A 23,147-nucleotide genomic window follows, 5' to 3' on the forward strand; every position below is an offset into this window, starting at 1 on the left:
GAAATTAGCACTCTTCCCTGCTCACCTTTTCAAATTAAAACAGAGCTTAGGGAGTTCCATGGCAGTCCAGTGGTTAGGACTCGGCATTTTCACTGCCTTGGCCTGGGTTCAATCCCTGGTCAGGGAAATAAGGTCCCCCAAGCCATGAGGTGTGGGCAAAAAATAAAAATAAATAAAATAGGGATTAGATTCGAGGTAGAAGTGAATTGTAACCTTTTCATAGACCTTGCAGATCCAAGCACTAGACACAGATGTGGCAAGAGTCTTGGTGGGACCTAATCTCTACATACCTTCAGCTTGGGGCTCTTGGTCATCAGAGTTGACTCCAGGATTCTTATTTGAAGTAGGACTCCATGTCCTCTGGATGAATGGGGATGGAACTTCGGGTCCTTTGATTAAAATCTCTGGATATCAAGATTCAGTTTGGCAGCTGAATCCCAAACGGGTTCCTACCCCTGACCTTTGGTCTCGGCACTGGAATTTCAGTTTCCAGGTTGACATCCTTCTCTCTCTTAAGCTTTAGTCTTGGTTTTCCTGTTTCCCACAGTCACTGGTAGGACACTTCCTGCTCTGGTCAACCCTTCAAAATCCAACTTCTGACTCCAGCTTCTGGCCAGTGCCAGGCAGTTCCACCTTGTCTCCATGAGGGGACGGTCTGATTTCCTGGGTGTCAGGCTCTCTGTCCCATCCTGGGCACATGGAGACTGTCAAGAAAACCTTGCATGCATCACTAACCTCCCAGACTTATGTTCATAGCACTGAGACTAACTGAACGACACTTAATGGTGATTGCCAAAGTCTCAACCTCTCCCAATAAGATTAAAGAAAATAAAACCCACCTAAGCTTTATAAGGTGAGTATTAAAAATGTACAATGTCTTATGGCATAGACAGACAAAATATCAGGAAGTGTGTACAGCAATATTGCCTTTCTTTTTAGCCAAAATATTCAAACACAAGTGGTGTTTCCATCATCAGCCACCTGGTTAGTGGCCGTTTTGAACCTATTCAAAGATGTCAGGCAACCCAAAGAAGGGGACTATAGAAAGGACAAACAAAGAAAAATGCCCAAGAGCAGAGAATCAAGCCACTTTACACTTTCAGATAATATTTAAGCTCTTTCTGTGTGTTTTGAAGTTTTGCCTTGTCTTATATACAACCAGACTGCCATTAGATGATAAAGGTGGTTAAATGCAAACATCCCTGTATTTAGGTAAAAACTGAAGCCTTTTCCATCAGGAGTCCATCCCTGGTCTTTAAAAACACAAAACATCAGAGTGCGTCAGGAGACTGAGAATCTGGCCCTGGCCTGCCAGTGTTTGACACTGACCAAGTCAAATGACCTCTAAGGGATTTTTTTTTCCCAGCAGAAAACAGCATTTTATGTTAATCTGTAAGGACCTTTTTGGCTCTAAAATTCATGCCTCAGTATCATGACCGTGAAACGCTGCCTGAAACACTGCCCTCTGAGCGCTCTGTGTGCTTCCGAGAGCAGAGTGCAAGTTCAAAATTACCCAGCTTCACAATCTGGCCCAACGTGGCTCAACTTGAATACTTCCCCTAAGGAGGCTTCCCAAGACCCCCACAAAAAGCCACTTGGAGCAAACCTCACAACCCTCTTTTGCTTTCCTCCCCACCTCTTGGGAAACCCATTCAGGGAGAGAGCTCCCTCCAGAATCCCTTATTGAGAAGGCCCCGGCTTCTGGCCTCGCAGCTCAGGAACTCCGTGTCCCCATTTTCAAGGTCCAACTTGCCAATTTGGCCCGCTGCCTTTGGCTTCCATTCCTGCCCAGGGAAACTGGAAATTGTCTAAAATCATGTGAGGAAAGCTGGCCCCTTATCACAGGCCCCCCCACAGGCAGGAGGAGAAGGCTAGAATCCTCACCTCACCAAAGCCACCCGAGCCAAAGAGGGTTTTCTTTGCTTTCCATTTATTTTGTGTTTCTCTGTGGTTTTAAGCCTTGCCTTTCATTCCAATGTGATCAGTGGTGTGTCTGCCTCCTCCATGCTTCCCAGCCCACGTTTCTCACATTTGTGGGTGGTGTCAAAGGCCCAGGGTCCCGCCATCCCCAGCCAGATGAGGTTCTCAGGAGAAGCCCTCACAGTCATTAGGGAGGAAGGTCTGAATCTATGTCTGAGCATGAGGAAGGATGGAGAACTCTGGTTTAGAGATGGAGAGAATCCTCTCAGCAAACAAGGAGGCAAGAAGCCCTTTCTACACGTTGTCACTATACTTTCCACTCGGTCTCCCTTTCCAGCCCCTCCTCCCCTCGTGTCAAGCTGCCTACTGAGGATGCTCTCTGTTGATCCATAAGCTCTTCGCCTGCCATGGAAGGGGCTCCAGCCCAATAGGACCTAGGGCTAGGGGAGCCCTGGCATACTCTGATTTCTTAAGGTCATTTCCTCCCAATGGCCTGAGCTCTGAACCACAAACATTGTAGTTAAATTCAACACCAAGGGAACACATCATGACGTGCCAGGTTTTGAATGGCACCCAATTCCCCCAGCCAACACCTGACCTGCCCGCCAACTCAGCTCCCAGCAACAGGACCCTGGGTCTTGTCAATCACTTTTTCTGGTGTTCTAACTGAAGGGACCTCTTTGACAGCCTGGAGCCCTAAATTTCAAACCAGTTAGGATGCTCTAAGAATTTGAAATTGTGGATCCCCTGAAAGGAAATCAACCCTGCTGGGTTCCTAGTCTCAGGACGTTCAGTCTAAGGGATAAAGATGAAAAGTGGTCCTTGCTTGAAACTCCGTTTGTAGGGACTTAACCAGTGAGGGCTACATTAACTTATTTCTAGATTTCCTCTCCACTTCACCCTATTCCTCTAACTTACAAATCATTTCCAAATCAAGGTTTAATTTCTTCCCCACCCTACTGTCCCCAACACCCAGGGGGTCTCCATCTTCCCCAATGCGCTATGAGACTAAGGCTCGGAATATGGCTTTAAATCAATTAGTAATTTTTTTTCCAATACAGTTGACCCGAGAACAGTGCAGGGGGTTAATCCACGTATATAGTCAGCCCTCCATGTCCATGATTCCTCCACATCTGTGGATTGAACCATCTGCGAATCGTGTAGTTTTACAACATTTACTATTGAAAAATACCCACGTAAAAGTGAACCCAGTGCAGTTTAAACCCACTTTATTCAAGGGTCAGCTGGAAAACATTTATCTAAGGTCACCATATTCAACGTGAAAATTCAACAATCTCCCCACATTCATACAAGTCTACATCTTAGCTGCTAAACAGCTTTGAACATGTTTATCCTTATAACCTTTTGTTGAAATAAGTAAGTAGGGCCAGACCCCATTTTCTTAGGAATGTAAATGAAGGCACAAAAAAGCGGCATACTTTGAGATGTTTCACGAATGAGATGGGGGAAAGAATCCCGCCTGGCCCCAGGCCTGGAGTTTGACGGGGGTCATGTGTTTTCCAGGTGACCACGTGTCTGTGTAGTCTGCAGCTCGATTGTGGAGCTCTGCGCCTGGCCCAGTAAAGCCATCAATTTCATCCTGTCTGACAAATATTACAAAGGAGACCTGCAGCAAGGACAGTGGGGGGCAATCTTTATTTTCTGCTATTTTGCATTTAATTCTGTGTTCTCAGGATGAAATGCATGGATTTCTTTTCTCTAGTTAATCTCAGCTGTGCTGTTGGAACTCTCCCCTTTCTCTCTGTACTTTGGTTTACTTGGTGCATCAGGTCGGGGAGACATGGGCATCTCACAGGGTCCGAGCCATTTCAGGGTGTGCTGAGCACCTGGCCTGGGCCATCGATTGCCTGGCATTGATCTGTGGGTGTTTAGAAAGCATAAACCCAAAGCCACTATCAAAGTAAACTATTCCCTTGAGGAAGTGGGGTTTTTCAGCTTTTATAAACTCAGGTCAAGAATCTGAATTTACTGCTCATAACGTTCTTCACACTTCTTTCAAAATATACAAACAGCTCATACAGCTCAACATCAAAAAAACAAGCAACCCAATCAAAAACTGGGCAGAAGTTCTAAATAGACTTTTCTCCAAAGAAGACATATGGATGGCCAAAAAGCACATGAAAAGATGCTCAACATAGCTAATTATTAGAGAAATGCAAATCAAAACTGCAATGAGGTATCACCCCACACCAGCCAGAATGGCCATCATCAAAAAGCCTACAAATAATAAATGCTGGAGAGGGTGTGGAGAAAAGGGAACCCTCCTACACTGTTGGTGAGAATGTAAATTGGTGCAGCCACTATGGGACACAGTATGGAGGTTCCTTAAAAAACTAAAAACAGAGCTACCTTATGATCCTGCAATCTCACTCCTGGGCACATACCCAGAAAAAATCACAATTCAAAAAGATACAGGCACCCCAATGTTCATAGCAGCATTATTTACAATAGCCAAGACATGGAAGCAACCTAAATGTCCATCAACAGATGAATGGATAAAGAAGATGTGTGTATATGCAATGGAATATTATTCAGCCATAAGAAAAGAATGAAATAATGCCATCTGAAGCAACACAGATGGACCTAGAGATTATCATACTAAGTGAAGTAAGCCAGACAAGTATAAGTATCTTATGATATTGCTTATATGAAAAGAAAGAAAGAAAGAGAGAGAGAGGGAGAGGGAGGGAGGGAGGAAGGAAGGAAGGGAAAGAAAGAAGGAAAGAAAAGGAAAGAAAGAAAGGACACAAATGAACTTATTTCCAAAACAGAAAGAGACTCACAGACATAGAGAACAAACTTATGGTTACCAAAGGGGAAACAGGGGTAAATTAGCAGGTTGGGAGTAACATACACATACTGCTATATATAAAATAGACAACCAACAAGGACCTACTATATAGCACAGGGAACTATACTCAACATTTTCTGATGGCCTTTGGGGGAAGAGAATCTGAAGAAGAAAATATATTGGGTCGGCCAAAAAGTTCCCGAATGAACTTTTTGGCCAAGCCCATATATATGACTGAATCACTGTGCTGTACACCTGAAACTAACATGATATTGTATATCAACTATACTTCAATTGCAAAAAAAGAAAGAGACAGTTACTCATCTAGTCAAACTGAATCCCCTTCATTGTGATTTAGAATCATAGAACCAGGCTGTTCTGAGTTTGGAACGGTAGATGGTAATGGCGGTAATGATGATAAGACATGGGAGTTTACTAGATGCTAGAGTTTATGTGCATTATCTCCTTGATCCTCACGACTCTACGAGAAACAGAGTGTCCATTATCTCCCCCAGTTTGAAGAAACTGAGGGTCAAAAATGAAGTCACTTGTTCAAGATGACACAATCTTCCAACCCAGGTCTGCCTGACTCAAGCCCACGTGAGAAACCACGACACATTCTTGCCATCCAGTGTGTGTCTCACACTTTACAGATGAGGAAACTGGAGCCCACGGAGGTGAACTGCCCAATATCACCATGTTAGTTGGTGGTAGAGTGAGCAGACCACCCCGGGCTCCTGACAGCTCTTTACCTATCTTGAGTAGAATTGGACCCTCTGGGGACATAACTGGTCATTTATTTTCTAAGGACAACACTGCCTGGGATTGGGGAGTGCAATGCGGTGCTGGGACAAAGCAGAGGGGGAAGGGAGGGAGCTGTCTACGCTCCCTGTAGCCCAACCTAGTGGAAAAGCATCATGATGATTCCCCCTCCTGATGGGTTGGCTTTATTCCACCCTGACCTGGGCCATGCACATTATGAGATTGCTTACGTCTCAGACCTACCACGGTCAAGCCCACCATGTAAGTGACTTGTATGTATAAACAACATCATCTAAATTTACCCAAATAAATTTTTAAATTACAAAAAAGAATCCTTTTCAAACAGCTCTAGATTTAGCTGTGAAAGTAAGTGGATCCATTCTCTCCTCCTTTCCTGCCAGACTGTGCTCCCAGGGAGGTGTCTCACAAGATCTAGGCCCATATATTAAGATTCTGGAAGGTGTGTGAATTGTGGAGAACTTGCAGGCCATTCTCACACCTCATTTGAGATCTACTGAGTTAGAAATTGCAAGTTTTGAACTCCTGCTGATAGCCAAGTCCAAACTACTTTCTAAAATTTTATTATTCTTACGGGCTGAATTGTGTTCCCTCAAATTCAAATGTGGAAGTCCTCACTCCCAGGACTTCAGAATGTGATGGTATTTGGAGACAGGGCCTTTAAAGAGGTAGGTAAGTTAGAATGAGGTCACTAGGATGGGCCCTATTCCAATACAACTGGTGACCTTTTAAGAAGAGGAGATTAGAACACAGACACACACAGAGGGATGGCCATGTGAAGACGCCTGGGAAAGACGGCGACCTACAAGCAAAGGAGAGAGGCTCCAGAAGAAACCACCTCTGCTTGATCTTAGGCTTCTAGCCTCCAGGACTGTGAGACCATGAATTTCTGTTGTTTGAATATCACCCAGTCTGTGGTAAAATATACATAACATGAAATTTACCATTTAAACCACTTCTAAGTCTACATCTCAGTGGCATTAAGGACACTCACAATGTCATACAACCATCGCCACCATCCCTCCCCAGAACTTTCTCATCTTCCCCAGTGGAAACTCTGTACCCATTAAATGCGAACTCTCCATTTTAATCTACTCTTAACCATGCCTGTTCTGAGCCATGATAACCTCTTCTGACTTGATTTTAACCCAGACATAGTAGACTCATACAGAGACATGTAGGAACAAGCTAGTCAATAAATTAAATATGTGTGAAGGCGTTTATGAGGGGCTGGCAAGTGCCCTTTTTTTTATTGTTTCTATCTTATTCTCTATATTTACATCTAAGTTACATAAAATTTTAAATGATTTCTAAAGATTCGGGGATGCATAATTAATTCTTTTTTTTTCTGACATTCTTGACTTTTTTTTTATTAGTTTCTGCTTTATAACAAAGTGAATCAGTCATACATATACATCTGTTCCCACATCCCTTCCCTCATGCATCTCCCTCCCTCCCACCCTCCCCATCCCACCCCTCCAGGCGGTCACAAAGCACCGAGCTGATCTCCCTGTGCTCTGTGGCTGCTTCCCACTAGCTATCTACCTTACGTTTGGTAGTGTATGTATGTCCATGCCGCTCTATCGCTTTGTCCCAGCTTACCCTTCCCCCTCCCCGTATCCTCAAGTCCATTCTCAAGTAGGTCTGTGCCCTTTTTAAAGGTAGGGACTTGCTCTAAACCGTGATCCCAAGAAGCTCACAGCTTGCTAAGTCAACTCTCTTGCTTACAGACAAGATAAACTAGCAACTGTGATTCATCTCTCCTTCCAGAAGGCTCAGATGTCTCCAGGCAAACACGCTAATAAAATGAGTAAAATCACCGTTGCTTTAGCTGTGAGGAGGCGGCAACAGCTCAGCAGATGAAACAAAGGTGGGAGAGACGGGGAAACGAATGCAGTCAACACAGTTCTGTCACAGGCTTCCACAGAGGTGTTCGTTAGTTACTCCCAATGCTAAATGGAGTTCAATGGAGCTAAAATGGCAGGAAGCTTCCAGGACCAAAAAAAAAAAAAAAAAAAAAGCAGAAATAAACTATATAAAGGAACTGAGAATCAACAGAGCTCAGACTCCAGGTCATATATGAACTTTGTAACTGGAAAGATACAGGTTTGATGAGAACCCGTCTGGAAAGAGATACGTACAAGTTTGCTCATCAATTATCAGTCATTTAGCTGTGGTGAGAATTTGAAATCAGGGTCCTCCAAGCAAACATTTATACACACAACCTCCTCCCTTCTCTCTCCTGCTCTCAGAGAGATCTTACCAGACAGGCTGGAAGGTCCTCCTTCCCTTCCCTTCCTTGGACTGTTGGGTCAGGAAACACTGCTTACACCTAAGCTACAACCAGAAAAAGCAGTTGCTTGAGGTTTGCCCTAACACCAAAGTGCAGCCCTCCAGAAAGGACTGTGAAAGCCAAAGTCCAGAGAGCATTGCCACTGTACACTTAAGAGTCGTGTCCTCAGAGGACATGACTGTCTCTTGTGAGTTCCAGGCAAGAGCTTAAAGCTCCAACTCACAGATACGAAGGGATTATCAAACAGCAGCATCTGCAGAGAGCAGCACTTGCTAAACGTCGTTCACAAGCTCTCCTCCAACCACAATTCTCAGCTAAATCTCCCATCTTCAGATCCGGATTCCTAGCAGGAGCTGACTTTAACTTGGCAAGATTTCAGGGTTCAAATGGCTTTAAATCAGAATGACCTCTGCCAAAATTTGCAATTGTTAAAGCAGCAGAGTTCGAATCAGTAATGGTTGAAGAGTTGATAACTGAAAAGAAATAAGGCTGGATATAAAATATTTAACACACCTAATTACAGACTTATATCATTGCTTTATCCTATATATTTCGATATCCATGGTAAAGATGAAAAGACTGAAAAAAAAAAAACAACAACCCTTAACCAACCAGATAGACTAAGAAATAAATTCAAGAATGGAAGATTTTTAGATTTCAGATTTGGCCCATGTATTGGCATTCAAAACTCTTGAATATTTATTTTCTCTTGGGTTCACATCCATTTACTCACTGCCTCATAATTACAAGAATTCCTTTGATTGTGTGTAGTGTTGACCTTCAACTATTTATTTGTAATACATGTTGTTTCAACAACTTTGCTTATCTCGTGAATAATCCTTGTAGGTCATGGAATCTGAGCTCTAATTTTAAAACACGCAAGTACATGTTTTAGAATCAGATAGAATGATGATTAATTCTGGGCAAGTTTCTTAACCTCTGGAATAATAACTAAAAATAGTTATACTTCATTGAGCACCTGTACTGGGCCAAGGGCTGAACACAGATCAACTCAGTTGATCCTTCGACAACCTTCTGATAAGTATGCTATTATTACTACCAGTTTGCTGGTTGGAGGGGTTAAGTAACTGGTTCATGGTCAAACAAAAACTAGTAAGTAAGGAGTTGTTCTCTAAACCCAAACAGTCCAAATATACTATTATACTTCTCTGAGTCTTAGTTATCTCAACTGTTAAATATGAGTAAAAATATTCAACTCATAGGATCGCTGTAAAAGTTACATGAGGTTACACGGGTAACCAGTACCACAGAGGCTGACGTAAAGCAGGTACTCAATAAATATCAGGTTGCTAATATTGTATACCTTCCTAAGGTGCCCCAAATTGTCACTATGCATATCACCATTGAATAAACTCCACTTACTTGAACTTAACGTACGTATGCCAAATTACACATTTAGATAGTGATGGTGGTAACCGAAATATACAGCAACAAAAAAAAAACAATTATAAAATACTGTTGCAGAGCTAAACACATTGGCAATAAAATGTGTGTAGTGACAGCAAAACTTGTGCTGTACTATACACACTTCTGCGGTACTTATTCTAGATGTGTGTGTGGTGGTAATATATCTCCAGTCCTCATTCCTGCCTTCTCTTCCTAGAAAACTCCTATTCATCCTTAAAAGCCCTTCTCAAAAGTATCTTCCTCTGGGGAGCCTTCTCTTACAACCACAGCAGAAGGGAGCTGCCTCCTCCTCTGCACTACTATGGAGCTCCCCTAGATGGTACTCGAGAGTGAGGACTGCACTTAGGAAATATTTGATACCCAGGTCCAACATGGGGCTTGAGATATGGAAGGTACACAGTAACTGTTTATTTAATGAAGGAATACTTTGAATGTACTGACTTAATAATCTGAATTATTAATAATCTGAATAGTTGAGGTACTATAAAGCAGGGTTTAATATGTTTAAGTATTGCAAAGTCTAACGTTCATTTGACTTCTTATGTTAGAATGAGCGATGCCACTTCCCAGTAAGGCTACAGTGAAGGGTCAGACTTGGGGTGATGAGCAAAGCACACAATGGGCCCCCGAGGCGAATCCCCCCAGCAGGACTCCCCTAGCTCACGTGCCTAATTTCCATATTTATGTTCTTGGGTCTGGGCCCAATTCTTGTCTTCACAAAGCCCATTGTAGGGTTCAGTGTCCCACTGGGGCTACAACCTGTAGACTCCTGCAGCTACCAATACCCTAGACATGAGAAAAGACATGGGTGCAAAACACTAGTCTGAATAGTGAGGTTCAACTGAAGGGAACATCGGAGGCTTCGAGATTGGTTCTCCCTTTAACTCAAATGGAGTTTTACAAAATTCCACGTTCGACAGCACCCACCCCTGTAGCACATGGGATGTAGAATCCTAGCCGACACTGCCGTTCCCATCACTGCCTTGGTGTAGTGGAAAGAGGGCAGCTTCAGGGTGACTCTGGTCTGTCCCCTCACAGACACGTTTTCTGTGAGACGTAAGCAAGTTACTCAACTTATCTGACCATCTGTAAAATGGGATCATAATACATCTCGAGGCTGTTGTGAGGATTATAGAAAGTACTACATGTGACGCACCTACCATAGGACATGGCACTGAATATGCACAATAAATACCTGCTCCCTGGCTCTTCTTGTGAGCCCAACACCAGCTTCCCCTGAAAAGTGATGACTCTCTCATCTCAAGGTTTAAGATCATGGATCAGTGCCAGCTGACTGGCAGTCAATAGATCAGAAGCTCCACTGGCCTCAAGGGCCAGTAAACGAATCACATGGTGGTGATGATGTTCTGGTCTGAACAGTCTGGGTTGGGATATACTAGTTTCCTACATATTTATTCAAGGACGCAAAATGGCGGATCTGGGCGAGAACTTTAAAGTTCCTAAAATATCACAGCCGTGTAACACAACATGTGGACCATTAGAATTCTCCTCATGCATGATGGTGCTAATTTAAAATCAGAAATTGCCCTTCCTATTTTGCTTTGCACAGCTTTGGCATTCTCAGCTAAGCCCCAGTTCCTCTTGGACTCAGCAAATGGATTTGTACTTGGCTGCCTGAGAAAAGGAATTGCAGATTCTTGCTAGATATTTCTTCGCTCTTTTAGAAACACAGTCAAAAAGAGAAAGAAAGGATATGATAGCTTTGGAGTCTATTCCCACTCAACTAGCTCCTGTCTCTTAAATGAAAGCATGGGCAGCCCAGACCCCTGTGCTCCTCAGCCACGTGGTCAAGTCCTCAGGCTGAAGGAGCCTTGGCGGCTCAGCCTCTAGCCATTGGAAGTTTTCTGCTCAAATTCCATTATTCATATTCATGCTGCTCTCTCTTAAGTAATGGCTTGTGGAAAAATGTGCCCATAAAACTGAAATTGCTATGATGGGGAAAGAGCTACGAGAAGAGAAACATACCTCCCAGCTCCCCAGTGAGGCTGAGTCTCTAATAGCCCCCCGCAGTCAAGCAGCTGTGCTTCCCAGCACAAGGCCAGGTGCACACCTGCGAAGGCAGAAGCCACTTTCATTGTTGCGAAGGGAAGGCACCGTCCTTCCCCAGCATGGGGAGGATGGAGAGCCCTCGATCTGCTCTGTACAAATGAAACTTTAAAAAGTAGCCCTTCAAAAAATCAGATCGGTTTGGAGGCTGGGAGAGGGTGGGAGGAGACCAGGTCCACATGGGGAAGTTCGCCAAGGACTTTCAGGGACGGGAATGTAGTTGCCCGCACGGTGGCACCATTGAAAGACTCGAAATGGTGGCAGTCCCATGGCCCCCCGTGAAGCAATAGAAACAGCACATTTCCATTCTCACAAAGAGTATGTTTCAAGTTGCTTTTGGGAATCCATACTGTTAGGGTCAATCTTTAATAAAATTGCAAAGCAGGCAAAGTTTTTTATCTTCTACTTTCACCTACCAGTGTCCCAATTTCTCTTCTTGTCACCATCTTATTCTCTGATATGCCCCCTCTATGACACATTCATGGTCTCAGATGGCCATCAGGTCACCCCTGCTGCAGGGAAGGCTGGCCATCAGAATCAGGACCCTCTTCTGAGTTTCTATAGAAAGTGTGTGTGTGTGTGTGTGTGTAGACAGAGATCCTGCTACACACAAAGCTTTCTTATGTATATTGCTCCAGCCTGCAAGGTCCTAAAGGGAGAAGGGTTTATTTCCTTTCTTTTTATATCCCCTGACCTTAGTGTTGGTTTTCACACTTAGTTACTGAATACGTTTTTAAAGCAATTGAATAAATTGATTAAGATACCAGTGATAACACCTTCAGTATCTTTCTCTCGGACATATAAACATTGTAAAAGAGATTACAAAGGATCAGAAGATCTTTAGGCTCCAAGGAGTGAGATACCAGTCAGAGGGGGCAGGATACCCCACCCAACACCCTCTAAGGCTCAATGGTATCGGTAGATACCAACAACTCTTATAAATAAGACAGTTCCTATCATAAAGATATTTGTCCTTTTACCAGTGAAGAAACAAGGTACCTCTTCACCAATGCCCATATTCCTTTCTTGTTACACATCACCGCCCCCCCCATTAAAGAACTATTCTCAACCTTCTTAAGGCTTTCCTCTCAGCCAGCTCTTGAGGTCTCTTTTGCAAAAAAAAACAGGCAAATGGAAAAAAACGGTAAATATCAGGTTTCAGAAAAATAGGATGTTAAGACAATAAATCCTTAATGTCAGAAATGACAAAATAGCTCTTATCCAAGAAGCTCAAAGTGCCTTACAAACTAACTACAGAATCGTTCCTGGACTCCTGTGGAGAAGCAGGGTGTTTATCCTCCATTTTCAGAGGAAACTGATGCTCTAGATGAAACGATTTTCTCCAGGGGAAAAACATGGGGATGAAAAGACACCAGCCCTGAGAAGAAAGACGTATACCAACCCACCCCCTCATAAGCCTCTTCATCTTCACCATTATTTTCTTCAAGAAATGTGACTATGGCTAAAATATTTAAAGAGGTGGCTAAGAGTGGGGCATTCATCACAAAGCTCACAGTCCAATTTCCCTATAGCGAAGAAGGAGGATGCTCTGTTCCTCCCAAAGAGAAACTGCAAAATCTTACTTTAAAGTAAGCCTCCAGGCCTCTTGGGATGCACCAGTGTAGTTTGCCTAGAGTTGAGGGGATGGGAGAAGGAGGGATCATTTGCTCCAATTAAACTGCAATTTATCATACAAGAGGGATATGCAATTTCATGCTGGGAATTTAAACTTTCCTCAGTCCAAGTAAGCCATCATCATGTATTAAAAATACCTGAATAAACTGAATGAAGCAGCACTGAGGCATTGAAGGAGAATGGTCTTGCATGTTTCCATCTTGTAGGATCTTGGGCAAGTTACTCAATTTCTTTTAAACTCAGTTTCCTCATCTGTCAAATGGAAATAATGATAGCTACCTCACAGTGTCTTGGGTTCTAAAATGTGTGAAATATATGCAAAATGCCTAGCACAATGCCTGGCACAGAGGAACTCAATAAAAGGTATCTATTACTAGCAGTGAAATTGGTTTTGGACCCCACTGTAAATAACTGACACTTTAGGAATGTGAGATTTATTCACAGCAAGTTGGGAAAAGAAATAAAGTGAAAAAACTGGATTGTGATCTTTTACACTCAAACATTACTTCTTGATGTTGGCACAGGGTATGAGAAACAGGCCAACTTAACAGAATAGAATGCTCAGAAATATGTCCATGGGCAAAAGTGCCCATGTATATATGGAGATTTTACTTATCACAGAAGAGCACTGGAGATGAGTGGGAAAAGGACAGACAATTCCATGAAAAAAATTCGATTGCATATCTTCCTTCTTACCTACACAAACATAAGTCCCGGTAGATTTTATTAAACTCCACAGGGAAAATGATAAAACTTTAGAAGAAGTAAAAGTTATATTTATGACCTCCAGGTAGAATTTCTTAAACACACAAATGTGTAATCCATAGAGAAAAGATTCATAAGTTTGACTACATTAGAGTCAAGAATTTCTGCTCACTAAAAGCTATTATCTTAAGAAGAGTGAGAATATAAGCCACCACATGTAGATATTACAACACTTACAACTGACAAAGGATAAGTATTATGAGCTTATAACAAACTGCTAAAAATTAATAAGAAAAAGACAAACAGTTGATAGAAAAATGTGCGAAAGAACAGGAATTTTATAGAAGAGGAAACTCAAATGTCCAGTGAACAAAAGTACCCTATTTCACAAACTGGGGCAATAACAAAAATAATTTCATGCTTAGAGTTAGATTATCATTTCACAGTATCAGGTTGGCAATGATAAGTTTTCATGAAGATGTAGACAGGCCAGGTAATGCTTGCCCATGGCATTAGAGGTTAGAGGTTAAATTAGTGCAACTTTGTTGAAAACATTTTGCATTACACATGTTGTGTTTACTCTAAGCCCTAACAATTCCATTCTTTGGTATAAACTCGAGAAACTCTCAAGCGTGTACACCAGGAAACACATTCAAGAATGTTCATACAGCACTGTCATCCTAGCAAAAATCTAGAAACAATCCAGATGCTCATCAACAGTCTAATGAATAAATAAATGATGGCATATGCATAATTAAACATTATATCCATGTGAAGGAATCTCAAAGATCCTGTCAAGTTAAAGAAGAAATTCAGAGAAGAATACATACAGGATAATTTCATCTGTATAACATTCAAAAACAGGCAAAAATAAATGTATTGTTTGGGGATAGTGACACAGTGCAACCACCAAGAAAAGCAATGGAACAATTAACGTAAAATGCAGGTTGGTACCTCCACGTGGGGTGGGAGAGGGTGCAGACAGGGAGGGGACCCAGGACTTCTAAGTGCTGTTGATATTCTGTTACCTATTCAGACTGAAGTGTACACTGATGTTTATTTCATTCTTCTTCTTTAGAATGGACATACATTTTTATATATTCTTTCATATGTATCACCTATCTCCTACGTTTTAATTTAAAAATAGGCAATCTTTGCTTTAACCCATCCGTGATGCTAAAAGTCAGGACCTTGAGGACTAGAAGTTCAAATGGCGTGGACTAATAAAAAGGGACAAGTACAAATATTAGGTGTCCTCCACATAAAATAATAAGGTCTTGCCTGTGGCTTTGCAGTAAATGCAGTATCCCTGCCAAGCACTGCAATCCATAGCTCAGTGACCCTTGACAGAGGCATGATTACCACGGTCCCTTCAACCATAGTGAAACCTGGCCCCAAATTCAGGCAGATTCAAATGGACAAACCAGTGAAATGGAGGCCTTTAGTATCTTTCGAAAAAAAGCCTCATAAAGGCATAAAGGTTTTTTCTCTACCACAGTGAGTACATCCTGCATCACATTAACCTACTGACACTATTTGTAATGGCAAAGAAAGGTCACCGAAGCCTAAATCTGCTTGGCAAGATTCCCCACCACAGTCTTCTGCAAAACACAAGCTTGATTAAATATCAGCTCCCATCTTATTTCCAAGAAGGCCACACAACGGTCACGATGGGCTCAGGTGTGCTGAGCTCGGCTATTATTCTGACCCTCGTTTGCATAGCATCTGCCCTCTGCATCACTCAGCACATCTACGTCAGGGTCTCACATTAATTCTCTATCTACCCTAGCAGCATGGGGATGGGGTAAACCAGGGTCTCCACTTTTTGTAAATGGGGAAACGAGAGTCAGACAAAGACAAAGCATTTTTAGTACTGGCAGACCTTGTTTTATTGCGCTTTGCAGGTACTGCAATTTTTACAAATTGTGTACATTTGCGGCAACCCTGTATCAAGCAAGTCTACAGGCGCCATTTGCTCACTTCACGTCTCTGAGTCACATTTTGATAATTCTCGTAATACTTCAAACTTTTTCATTATGATTATACCTGTTAGGGTGATCTGTAATCAGAGATCTTTGATGTTACTGTTACTTCTCCCTGAAGGCTCAGATGATGGTGAGCACTTTTTAGCAATAACGTATTTTTAAATTAAGGTACATACTTCTTTTTAGACATAATGCTAGTGCACACTTAATAGACTACAGTACAGTGTAAACATAACTTTTACATGTACTGGGAAACAAACAAAATTCATGAGACTTGTTTTATTGCGATATTCACTTTATTGTGGTGGTTCGGAACCAAACACTAGTATCTCCAAGGTCTGCCTATAATGAGATTAATTCTCTCCCTCCTTAAAGTAGTGATTCCGAGGAGGGTCAGCCTCTATAAACTTGGGCTTTGGGACAAGTTTACATGGAGCGGAAGAGATGATGAGAGCCCCACATCAACAGGATGTGACCCTTCCAGGTTACCTGAAGGGCTGAGCCCATTGAGATGGCTTTAGGCCGCATTTCCGTCTGTGTGATGCCCTAGTCTACTCTAGGATTTACCATAGCTGCCGAAACACTAACTTCCACCAAAGATCTAATTCACTGGGAAGCTCTAATTTGCTAAAAAGTCAACTGATTCAAAAACCATACATCAAGAGGAAAATAAAGACTAATTTCATTTCTGTTTTGCTTTTCGAGGTACAAAGAATAAGCCCACTGTAGTTTCTCTGACCCCATATATTTCTTGAACTTTCTAGGTCAGTTTCTGCTGCTTCAGTCTCTCCATTCTCCCCAGTTCCAGACCAAGGAATCTGCTGCACCCAGATCACATTTTGTGGGAGGCCCATCAGGGTCATATGTCAAAGGCACTGTCTAAATTCTGGGCTACCCCTTGTCCAATGTGCCGGGGTGAGAGGAGATGGGGAAGGGGTACAGCATATAAAATAAGGCTGTGGCAGGGGCTATGGATGGACATCCTTCCCTTACAAGAAGTTTGGGAGAGGGAGGTAGGCAGAAAATACAGAAATTTTAGTTTCACACACATTTTAAAGAATAAAATTTACTGCTTAATGTCAAAAGCTTCTGCAAATACTAAAAATACATAAATCCAATAGCATAAGCTTTTAAAAAGCTCTATTATCTCAAAAATAGTTTCAGAAAACAGGATGCAGCAGTCTAAACCTGTTTGAAATAAACATAATGAAAAAACAATCCTTTTGGAAGTGGTGAGGCATGATACAGTTCTCTTTGCCTAAGCACTTTGCTAAGAAAATTTCTTCCCAATGACTGTTTCTATCTTTTTAATTACTTAACAAGAAGTGTCTTTATGGCTATAAGATAAAATGCAAAAGTGAGTCACCTAGCATGACAGGACAACTACTGTAGTCATAACTCACATCCTGCTCCCACCAGAAGAAAAATGGAGCCAAGGACCCGGTTATGTACACAACGTCATAAACACTTGCTGGATGAGGATATTTCCTGTGAAGGCCTTTGGCCAAAGCAATAAAATTCTGGCCTGACCTGACAAGGCTACCCACAGGCAGGAACATGCAGACTGAAAAATAGGGGCTGGTGCTCAAGAGAAAGAACTGATCTTAGTCTCTGGCTCCAAGATGTGGGGGCAGCATGTCCTTTGACCTGCAGCAGGAACTCTCTGCTTCCCCACATCCTGTTTGTCATCTTCTCAGAAAGGCCTTCCTGCCCTTGTCTTGTCAGGCTTAGGCCATCCAGAAGCCACTTTTCTGATCCCCAAGCATTTGTTATCAGCCTCCATCTGCCCTCGGGTATCAGCAAGATCCATCTCCCTACATCATCTGTAACGTTCAGAGGATCGCAGACATACCAGCAAAATGGGTTAGGAGCTCTAGCTGCTCATTAACATAAAATGCTAATGTGGAGACCACATGAGAAGAAGAGAGACCAAATGCCTAATGCCAAAGGGGGATTAATGCATGAATTCCTGTCTATCTGCTCATTTACTTTCTTGGGAGTCATCACCATGAATTACAACCACTCTCCTCCCTGACTTGGCTCCCTCTTGGGCATCTCTCCATCACAGGAGCCTCCTTTCTTACAGCTTTGTCTTCATGACTGTCCCAGAGAGGAACAGCAAGGGAGAAGAAAGCTAATGCAACTTTGTGTTCCCAATTATCTTCCTGTCCTAAAATTAATGGTGGAAATACGTAGCCTGGATGCCCCCTTCCTTATTTCTGTGCCACGGCAGACATAACTGGTCAATCACAGAGCTCTCTGTCTCTCTCTCTCTCTCTCTCTGAGCCTGAATACTCCATAGTTCTTCTTATCACAGTGCTGCAGGCATCCTGGAACCACTGAACAGAAATGTCCCACAAGAGGAAACCCATTTGTCATCTCCCCCTTAACTCCACCAGCTACGGTTCTGCCAGATCCAGAGAACCCCAGCTCTCCACAGGCTCTTTTCAGATGCTATTTTTCTAAATTGTTTTCCTTAGAAAAGAGGATATAAAGAAGACTATGCAAATCATTCAGGCTTCCATTTTAAGAAATCATACTCAGAGCAAGAGTGAAGAACGTAGGGAAGGATACACCACTTCTAAGGTGCATGAGTGTCAAGCTGTTATAGACCACCAGGGGAGAAGGATCACCTTATCATAGGCTTGAATAAACTCCACCACCTGTACCTTCCACACTTATTCCTACAGCTCCAATCATATCACTGCGTCCAGCAGGGCAGGATTACAGCCCAGGAGGGAGGCTGACCACTAGTGGATGAATGATGACACAAAGTAGAAGCATTTGTGTTGGGCTCTTGAGATCTAAAACGCTGAGACCTTAGTGTCGATTCTGCTACAAACTAGTAACTGATGTTATCTCTCTGGTTTCCTCATCTCTAAAATGAGAGAGATAAACTGGATCAGGAACTAGTATGCACCAAGGGCCAAGCCCAACCCAATGCCTGTTTTTATAAATAAAGTTTTATTAAAACACAGGCACAGTCACTCATTCACATAGAAGCTAAGATTGCTGTCACGCCACCAAGACAGAATAGAGTTGCTGCAACAGTAAAATTATGTCCCACAAAGCCCTAAATATTTTAGGCTCTGTGGGACACAATATTTCTGTTTGGTCCATTTTTATGGTTTCTATTTTTTTTTTTTTTTACTAAAGTTCTCATTTTATTTCATGCTTTGATTTCCTGATTTTGTTTGTTTGCCATCTGTGTTTTCTTGCCTTCAGGTAGTAGTGGATAGGAGCAGGTGGGTTAAGAGAAGTCAGGGCAACCCCTGCACTATATCATAACTGCCAAGCCCAAATGCCTGCATGAATCAGACAAGGAACATAAATTGGGGAAGTACACCAGGTTTAAGGAAATTATTGGAACCACTCATAAACTGGGGATCAACTATTCTCTGATTGGCTGTATTTGTGTTATTAGCAGACTTTATAGGGACAAGCACTTCAGAAATGGGTAGGAACAGCAGAACAAAGGTCTATGAATGGAGGAACATGCCAGGAGGACAGAGACGAGTCGTTGGGAGCAAAGTGTGGGTGTGAGGGCATTCACATGAGGCTGGGAAGCAAGCTGGGACCATACTGGGAAAGGCTACAACTGCCCGACTGAACAAGGGGAAGCCTGGGTTGTTCGGATGATAAGGGGGTGTGCCGAGATCAGTTTTAGGAGGGAATTATCTAAGGTATTGGGGAAAAGGGGCATTCTCTGTAGGATAACCTACTGCTCCCATTTGCCTAGTCTCCTGGGTGGTAGGACTGTCAGTGCTTAAACTGGGACAGTCTTGGGAAACCAGACATTTGTTCAGCCTTGTAGAAACAAGGAGATCTGTCCAGAAGTGATTCCTGTAGTCCAGACACAAGGTGACAAAATTCCTAAGCTAAGGAACCTGTAATCCATTCTGTTCTGATAGACAACTTCCTGCCAAAGTTTCCGTGGAAAGGAATGGCCTCCTCTTCTCTGCTTATGCCTTGCTCCAGGTGCATTCTAACCATGACCTTTTAGCAGCAGAACCTCACCCTGAAGGACTACACTGATTTGTAGGCATATGGCTGGCCAGTGGAGAAGCTAATGGGTAGTGAGCCGTGGGGAGGAGGGAGGGCAAGCTGACGGCTGCTAATAATAATAAAGGCCCCCAAGAAGAAGTACTTGTTATGGCCCAGAACTTCACTTGATATTTATAAGAACCCAGCCAATCTAAGTATTATTTTCACCCCATTTTTCAAGAGAGGTGGCTGAAGAGGTTGAGTATCGCCCAGTGTCACACAGCTATTAAGTGTGAGAGCCAGAATTTAAGGTGAAAGTCGCCCTAACCTCCACTCCTGCAGGACACCTTACCTCCCCAACTCCAGTCACCCCCTCATCTGTCCTTGTGGGGTCCTGGCCATAAGCACCAATGCCCACCTCCCGAGAATGGCATGAGCTGCTTTAGACAAGACACGTCAACAGCCAGAAAAGAGCCAATAGCCTGAAGGGAATTTGGAGGAGAGTCACGTGTATAATTAAGGTCTGAGAAGGACTGATCTGTCAGGAAAGACTGGAAGAATTCAGTATGTGTGGTTTGGCTAAGCTGAGGCCAAGGGAGGAGGAGGCTGTGGGCGTGGAGGAGAAAGAAAGCAAAGCCATCACAGAATGGGTGGACTTTCTGCTCAGAACAGCACAAGGAAGCGTGGCCAAGAGGAAGGCAAGAAAGTGGAAGCACACAGGGAAGGCTCTAGAAGGATCTCCCAAGGAACAAAGTGTGCCCCAGAATTCAGAAAGGAACCTAGCTAGATACCCACCCACTGTGATGTAATCCAGAAAGATCTACTTGACAAGGTTGGTGAATGTATAAAAGCTCTGGTTTCCCTCTTTCCAAGTGGGATGCATTTCCTTAGCAAAGCACAAAATTCAAGGTCCTTCCATGTCTCTCCAGCCTTCGGATCATCCCCAAGTCTCTCATTTGTGACACTGAACTGCTGAATTCTACCCCAGAGTCAATTCTCAATGACACAAAAGACAACAGGCTTGGGGACATGGAGGATAACCCAAGTACCACTGTGCCAGTCCCTAAGTCAAGTGCTGTATAAACATTGTTTTTTATTCACCTGTCCAAGATCACATAAGTGGTTAGCCTGTCTCCAAGTATTTTTTTTTTTAAATTCCAGGCCCTGATCTCTACTTATTTGTTTCTTAGGTAATTTTATGAGTCCAGCACTGTGCTAAAATCTAGGCCTGTATGGGTGACCAAGGCAGGCTCAATCCCTGCCCTCACAAGATGCATAATCCAACGAGGGAAACAGAGATTCATGTGATACTTACTCAAATCACTGATGTAAGATGGTGTGAAATATTATGAAGGAAAAGAATGTGGTGTGTATGAGGCCACAAAACAAAAGGACAGCCCTGAGGTAAACGAAAAGCTTCCCTAAAGAAAGGGCAGTAAGACTGAGGCCTTAGGGAGGAGGGGAGGGGGCTGTGTACTGAAGAATTTTTACCCAAAGAAGTCTCACCTTTGCCTCAGATACTGGGAGGTGATCTCTGGGCCCTCAGAGTATGATGCTTGATAGGAGTGTCTTAGTTTGCCTGGGGCTTTGGTCACTGGACAGTCTAACAATATGATTTATGATGGGGGCTTTGGACCACATGGCATTAATTCTATCTCTGGAAGGCTTGGAGACTGAATGTCAGCCATGTGGGAGGTACACGATTGAACCTCAGTGAAAATTCTGGACACCAAAGGCTTGGGTGAGCTTTCCTAGTTGGCAGTACTCCATGTAGGTGGCCAAACGTCTATACCAGGAAAGTAATATGTGCCCCAACTCCACAGAAAGGACAATGAAATATTATCCAACAATCCCATTTCTGAGTACATATCCAAAGGAAGTGCAATCAGGTTCCCATAGAGATATCTGCATCCCCATGTTCACTGCAGCATTATTCACAATGGCCAAGACACTGGAGGCAACCTAAGTGTCCATCAATGGATGAATGGATAAAAAAGATGTGGTATATGTATATATACAATGGAATGTTATTTGGCCATGAGAAAGAAGGAAATCCTACCACTTGTGACAACTTGGAAGAATCTCGAGGGCACTACGCTATGTGAAATAAGTCAGACAGAGAAAGACAAATACTATACGGTATCACTTATACGTGAAATCTAAAAAAAGCTGAACTCATAGAAACAGAGAGTAGATTGGTGGTTACAAGGGTTTGGGAGGTGGGTGGAAATGGAGAGATATTGATCAAAGGGTATAAGTTTCCAGTTATAAGATTAACAAGTTCTGGGGATCTAATGTTCAGCATGGTGACTATAGCTAATAATATTGTATTATATACTTGAATGTGACTGAGAGCGTAGATGTTGAATTTACCACCACACACACACAAAATGTAATTATGTGACAGGATGGAAGTGTTAACTAATGCTTTGGTAATAATGTTGCAACTTATATACATGTATCAAAGCAACACATTGTACACCTTGAACTTACACAATGTTATGTATCTATTATATCTCATTAAAGCTGGAGAAAAAGAAAGGACAACGGAAGCTCCACATCTAGTAACTTTCCTGGACTCTGCTCTAGTGCTTCTTCCCTTGGCTGGTTTTAATCTGAATCCTTTCACTGTAATAAACCACAACTGTAAGTATAACAGCTTTCAGTGAGTTCTGTGAGTCCTTCTAGAGAATTATCGAAACTAAAGGTGGTTTGGGGAACCCCTCAAACTTGGAACTGGTGGAATGGAATGGTCTCCTGTGGAAACTGTTCCCATCTCAGGTGCTAAAAGAGGAAAAGTCCCCTGGGCAGAGGGCAGGGCATTTAACTTTCAGCACTGGGCCAATTTGCTCTTAATAGCAAAATTGTTTTTTGTATAAATCCCCAAGCCTCTCACTCTTCTACTCAATTGACTGAATATTGGCCATTACAAAAAAACACTCAGTGCCTAGTGAATGCTGCTGGAGTTTTTTGTTTTTTGTTTTTTTACATTATCTTCTTTCAAGACCTATGAATACAGCTACGCACTATGTGTAGTTCTTATTTTCCTATAAGAAAACATGTTTTCCAATGTAATGGTAGGCTTTAGAAATGCTAAATTTATAATGAATCAGGAAAGATCTACAGAGAGTAAAATTGATAATGAGATTCAAGAACGGGGAATTGAGCCAGTGCCTTTAAAAAGGCAAAGAGAAATTGCCTGGAGAAGGAACAGGTAGAACCCTGAATGACTGGGTACAGGTTGAAGGAACTCAGTGAGTCATGACTGCAGGGCATCAACTGACCCAAGGAAGCCAGTTAGGAAAGGCTTGAGAGAGGAGAATAATTCCCAGGGGAGTTTTCCAAATGGATGTGGGAAAAAGAACTGAGAAACTGTGGCTTGCAAGTCCAGGTGGCTATGGAACAGACCTCACTGAAGTGGGAAAGCTTTGATTTTTACATAGTGCATCAGATGGTCTTTCTTCCAAAGTCCCTTCCTGCATTTTTCATCCCCTTCAGTCTGCTCTTTACATGCTGGTTTTCTCCAGAATTCTTCTTT

This window comes from Mesoplodon densirostris, chromosome 4 (assembly GCF_025265405.1).
Source record: "Mesoplodon densirostris isolate mMesDen1 chromosome 4, mMesDen1 primary haplotype, whole genome shotgun sequence".
NCBI classification, from domain to species: Eukaryota; Metazoa; Chordata; class Mammalia; order Artiodactyla; family Ziphiidae; genus Mesoplodon; species Mesoplodon densirostris.